This window comes from Scyliorhinus torazame, chromosome 2 (assembly GCF_047496885.1).
Source record: "Scyliorhinus torazame isolate Kashiwa2021f chromosome 2, sScyTor2.1, whole genome shotgun sequence".
Lineage (NCBI taxonomy): Eukaryota > Metazoa > Chordata > Chondrichthyes > Carcharhiniformes > Scyliorhinidae > Scyliorhinus > Scyliorhinus torazame.
In genome coordinates this window covers 223,241,731-223,248,082 of record NC_092708.1, presented here as the reverse complement: position 1 = coordinate 223,248,082, position 6,352 = coordinate 223,241,731, and the positions used below count along the sequence as shown (strand labels likewise).

The 6,352-nt window shown below is 52.4% G+C and overlaps 1 non-coding gene across 1 annotated transcript; it reads left to right on the top strand.

The window, feature by feature from the left end:
• Positions 1-3,743: 3,743 nt before the first annotated feature.
• Positions 3,744-3,934, top strand: LOC140408102 (U2 spliceosomal RNA). Its single transcript, XR_011940027.1, has one exon. It is a non-coding gene; the product is annotated as a U2 spliceosomal RNA (small nuclear RNA).
• Positions 3,935-6,352: the final 2,418 nt, after the last annotated feature.

Below are 6,352 nucleotides of genomic sequence, written 5' to 3'. Positions count from 1 at the left end.
CAATGCCGCTCCCGCGATTTTCCGGTCCCCGGAGAATCGCCTCAAATCGCGCATGCGCGGTCTACGCGGCACGGGTAGGGGACCATTGAAAGAGGCCCCCCCGGAGATTCTCCCAGGAAAACTGCCGATTTCCTGATGGTGTGGTTCTAACCACGTTTTGCCTATCGGGAACGGTCGGTGGTGGCTGCGGACTCAGTCTGCGGCCGCCCTGGTGGGGGAGGGGGGGTCCTTCACTGGGGGCGGGGGGGGGGGCCTCACAGACAGGCAAGCGATCGAGCGGCACCGACACGTGGGCGCGCGCGATCTTGGGGGGACCTACTTCATTCATCATGGTCCGCAGTGTGAGTCCGCCATGTCGCCCGGGGCGGCCACCGCAGGCCGCCACCATGCGCGGACTCCTGACCGGAAGTGCCTGACCCTGTATCCGCAGGTGCTAGCCCCCTGCAGATAGGAGAATCATTCCTTAAGAAAGTCCAGAATAAACGCATGTTTTTTGACGCTGACGTGGGGACATAGCCCCATTATTGGAGAATCCCGCCTTTGTACTTCCTGTGCACATTAAGCTTACTTCCTGGGTCATACTTTTACATGATCAGTCAACATGTGAAAACTATCAGTCAATGTGACAATGGACAAAACCTATGTCAACATTGTATCATGGGGAATTGTATATCAACCGGCCATAATAAAAACAATTCTTGTTCACGTGGACCTTTACAATTTGTTGATGAACCATTTTAATTAATGAAAAGGAATACTTGCGTTTATGTCGCACTTTTCCATATCTATAGAGCCCCTACAGTGCAGTCCATTGAGTTTGCCCCAACCCTCTGAATGAACACACTGCCTAGGTCCATTCCCCCGCCCTATCCCCATAACCCCACACAACCTGCACATTTTTGGACACTTAGAGGCGATTCAGCATGGCGTACCCACCTAACCTGCACTTCTTTCAACTGTGGGAGGAAACCGGAGAATCCCAGGGAAACCCACACAGTCATGGGGGGAAAGTGCAAACTCCGACCCAGTCACTCAAGGCCGGAACTGAACCCGGGGGCGGGATTCGCCGACCCCCGTTGGGTTGGCGAATCGCCGGGGGCGCGGCGTGAATCCCGCCCCCGCTGGTTGCCGAATTCTCCGGCACCGAAAATTCGGCAGGGGCGGGAATCGCGCCGCGCCAGTCGGCGGCCCCCCCCCCCCGGCAATTCTCCGTCCCGTGATGGGCCGAAGTCCCGCTGCTGTCATGCCAGTCCCGCCGGCGTGAATCAAACCACCTATCTTACCGGCGGGACTAGCGGCGCAGGTGGGCTCCGGGGTCCTGGGGGGGCGATCTAGCCCCGGGAGGGTGCCCCCACGGTGGCCAGGCCCGCGATCTGGACCCACCAGCCTGTGCTGTGGGGGCACTCTTTTCCTTCCGCCTCGATGCGGAAGTGACCCCCCCCCCCCTGCGCATGCGCAGGGATGACGTCAGCAGCCGCTGATGCTCCCGCGCATGCGCGGACTTCCGCCAACCGGCGGAGTCCCTTCGGCCCCGACTGGCGTGGCGCCAAAGACCTTTCCCGCCAGCCGGCGACACGCCAACCACTCCAGCATGGACCTAGCCCCTCATGGTGAGGGCTTGGTCCCTAAATGTACGGAGAAATCCGCACCTTTGGGGCGGCCCGACGCCGGAGTGGTTCACGCCACTCCCTCCCGCCGGGACCCCCCGCCCCGCTGGGTAGGGGGGAAACCCGGCCCGGGTCCCTAGTGCTGTGAGGCAACAGTGCCATAGATCATTGCCACAGATCATCCCAAAGCACTTTACAGACAATGAAATGTAGTCATTGTTGTAATGTCAGAAACATTATCAAAATACTTCCGGATAGAAGATCAAAAAATAAATATGTCACAATGACATGTAAAACTGATCAATTGAATTTTTTGTACTTTTGCAGCCCTCAACTTCTCCCAAAAATATGGACTTGATACTTTGGTCAAAATTGTTGGATTTGACACCCACTGCAATGCAAAGAGCTACCAAATACTATTCTGTGGAAAAGGAATTTAATCAGTTACTGTCTATCAATTTTCCTGATGTAATTCCACACATAGCTTGCACATTCCCCCGTGTCTGCGTGGGTTTCGTCCGGGTGCTGCAGTTTCCTCCCACTGACCAAAGATGTGCAGGTGAGGTCGATTGGCCACGCTAAATTGCCCCTAAGTGTCGCAAGGTTAGTTGGGGTTATGGGGATAGGGCGGGGGATTGGGCCTCGGTAGTGTGCTCTTTCAGGGCACTGGTGCTGACTAGATGGGCTGAATGGCATCCTTCTAAACTGCAGGGTTTCTGTGATTTTATGATGTAAACAGTCCCATTATTATAAATCACCTTGGTAAGTTCCATGAGTGATTTGCCAGTAGCAAATAGTTGGATCCCAAAAACTGGGTTTTACAAAGATTAATCCAAATTAGAAAATTACACGGCAAAAATTATTTCTGCACACAGGGGGCAGGATTCTCTCAGTCCACGCCGGTCCAGAGAATCGCTGGGTCGGGCGCGAATCGCGCGATGCAGCCCCGATGCCGGGATTTCTCTGGAGAGCGGAGATTCGGCGCCATTGGCGGCGGCGCGGTCAGCGCTGCGCCAGTCGGGGCCACTCTATGCCCCCCCCCCCCGCCGATTCTCCGCCCGGGATGGGCATCCGAGTTCCGCCGGCACCATCCACGTGTGGTCTTACCCAGCGGGACCTCAGCGTGCATCTATCTGGGGCAGCCTGGTTGTGGGGGGGGGGGGGATCCGACCTGGGGGGGGGGGGGGGGGGGGGGGGCACCGCTGTGGCCTGGCTCGCAATCGCGGCCTACCGATCGGCGGGACAGCCTCTCGGGCTGGTGGCCTCTTTTGCTCCGCACCGGCCCCTGTAGCCCGATGCCATGTTGCGCGGGGCCGGCGCGGACAAGGGAGCCACCGCGCATGCGCGCAACTGCGCCGGTTGCACTACGCATGCGCTCATTGGCGCCGGTCGCAGTGCGCATGCGCAGACCCGCAGTGCCCATTTGATGCCGGCATCAACAGTTGGAGCGGCGTGGGTCGCTCCAGTGCAGTGCTGGCCTACTGAGGGGCTCGGAATCGCTGCTCCTGAGGGCTTGTTGACGCCATCGTGAAACGTGACGGCGATTACGACGGTGTCAACACTTAGCCTCAGGATCAGAGAATCCCGCCCATTAAATACATTAACCCATGCTGAGATCTGGAAATCAATTCAATGTTCTTTTGAATTGCAGATAAAATATCATTAAACTTGATGTCTGATGCTTATTTAAATAAATACCTAGAAAGTGATATTTTTGACAGTGTTGATCTGTTGCAATTTTAACATGTTTGCAACAAGTATGAAACTGCAGGACAGCGTACGACCTTAATGTTGAATTTCAATGGTCATTTACTCTCCAAATATTTCAATGGTAATCTAGTGCATTTTCTAGCCAATTGTGCCATTCCACCAACACAAGACAGGACCAGGCAATCAGGTTGATTTCCATATTGCTCTGTCTTGGACCAAATTATACACCACTTAAGGGCAGAATTTTCATGCCAATGCTACTGGCACAGACAGTGATTGTATATTAGGAAATAGTAAAGCTCCAGCCTGTGACGTTTTAGGCCATTAGGTTCGGTGGTGGAAATCTTAGGCAGAGGCCCACAATTTCCTAATGTGTATTCCCAAAATGAGCCAGGAAATAAAACAACTTAATCTTAATATGGAAAAATCGCTTCTCGGCCTTTTGGCTAAGATCAAGTGTAGTAGCCTTTTGGCTCAGATCTGGTATGTCTCGCTTGTGGGACCATGAATTGGATTCAATTTGAATTTGAATTGGTTTTTGGAGCAGGCAAGGAGCTGGATTAGGGGTTCGACCCTGACCACACTCTGAGCCCTGGCTTTGAAACTCAGAAAAAGTAATTTAAAAAAAAAAAATCTTAATATGGAAAGAGGTGAAAATTGAACTTAAATTAGGCTAATCGTGATTTTCCAAATATCTTGTGAGAAATTCTACTTTCTCATCTTAAACCAAACGAAACAGGTAATGAGGAATTTGGTGTAATTTTAACAGCAAGAATCAATCAGTTGGGATGGGGTGTGTTGTTAAATTGGGCAACACGGTGGCACAGTGGGTGGCGCGGTGGAACAGTCGTTAGCACTGCTGCCTCACAGGGACCCGGGTTCAATTCCCACCTCGGGTAACTATCTGCGTGTTTGCACATTAAAAAGTCTCATCGAGAGATTAAGGGGGATAGTTTACACAGTGAGTTGTTATCACCTGCAATGTGTTACTTGAGAAGGTGATAAAAGCTGATTCAATAGTAACTTTCAAAAGGAAATATTTGAAAAGGAGACATTGACAAGGCAGTGGGGGAAGGGGAGCAGGGTGGGTCAAAATATACAGCTCTATTAAAGAGAACCATAACAGACAGGAATGGCTGACTTTTTTTGATGTATGATCATAATTTACCTCCACTATAAGTTGACCAACCACAAATTTCCTTTTTTGGAAGTCACCCAGTATCAATGGCAGTTCTCTCGTGTTTGACACCATTTTATGCATCAAGGATTCACTTCTCATGCTTATGATGTGGCTGTGTTAATATTTCAACGCGGGGCTTTCAAGTGGCTGAAAAATGTAATAGGATCATTGGGCCCGATTCTCACCAAGAATTTGCAAATTAATTTGTGGCATATTTTTCAGGGAGTTTGCCGCCAGTTCGACCGGCGTGCTTCCACCGCTATTCAATGACTCTGAGTAACTTTTTGGGGCCCTGGGAAGTTTCTCACCGGTTTGATCCACACTTAGAAATTATTTTGGCACTGGGGAGCTGAACTCAGAGATCGGGCCGCCATTTTGCCCCGATCTCTAAGTGAGCTTGTGGGTCCCCCACGCATGGGCAATGTCACCCTGAACACACCTGGACACTAGCCCACAGCCCCCAAGTGAGGACATTCCACTATGGGTCCTGGGAGTCCCCCTCTTTAGGACCCTCAAGCCACCTTACATCAACCACTTCCTTCCCCACCCATCACCCAAAGAACCACCCGGAGGCCCCCACCTATCAGCCCTTCACTCCCCCACCCTTCAACCCCCCCCACCCTCATTTCATGGGCATGGCCCCCCTCGCCCCTGACACTTGCACTGCCACCCTGGCACCCAGGCACTGCTCCTGCTGGCTTTGCAGTGCCATCTGGGCACCTTGACAGTGCCAAGGTGGCAGTGCCAAGGTGCCAGCTGGGCAGTGCCAAGGTGTCCACATTCCACAGTTAGGGTTAGGGAGCCACCCTGCACTTACCCTGACCACCCAGAAGTCTCCAGTGGCCCAGGAGACCCCCGGGGTGCCCTTCCGCCTGGTCCATGTTTGTGTGGACCAGCACTGAACGGCGCCCGACTGCAGCTTCGCTGGGGAGGCCAAGGAATCACAGGAGGCTGCAGGATCCCACGCAGGTAGGTCGTAAATAGGTTTACGACCTACTTCCGCGAGCATCATTCGGTCCCACCCATTTGGGGTGGGGTTCCGACTCTGACATCTCGCGGGACTTCGGAGAATCCCAGGAGGCACGGAGGCTGTCGGGAACCTCGCTGTGGGCCTCTCCCGGCTGCATTGCACTCAAGTGAGAGCCCAACGCAGCCGGAGATTTGCGCCCATAGAGTTTTAGAGCCCGGAAAGAGGCCTGTCGGCCCATCCTGTCTGTGTCAGCCATCAAGAACCTATTTAGTCTCATCCTATTTTCCAACACTTGGTCATAGCCTTGTATGCTATGACGTTTCAAATGTTAATTTAAATGCATCTTAAATGTCTACCACCCTTTCAGGCAGTGAGTTCCAGATTCTAATCACACTCTGGGTGAAAAGGCTTTTCCTCAAATTCCCTCCAGATCTCCAGCTCCTTGAAGCTTCTTGGTTATTGACCCCTTCAATAAGGGAAAAATTACTTCTGTGTCTACCCTATCTGTGTGCCTCATAATGTTGCGCACTTCAATCAGGTCGCCCCTCAGCTTTCTCAGCTCGAAACAACCCTAGCCTAACCAGCCTCTCTTCATAGCTGATATGTTCCAGTCCAGGCAACATACTTTAGTGAATCTCCTCTGTACCCTCTCCAGTGCAACCACTTCCTTCCAATATTGTGGCAACCAGAACTGCACACAGTACTCTAGCTGTGGCCTAACCAGCATTTTATACAGTTCCATCATAACCTCCCTGCTCTTATATTCTGTGCCTCGTCTAATAAAGGTAAGTATCCCATATGCCTTCTTAACCACCTTATCTACCTGTCCTGTTGCCTTCAGGCACCTGTGGACATTCACCTCAAGGTCCTTCTGGTCCTATGTAC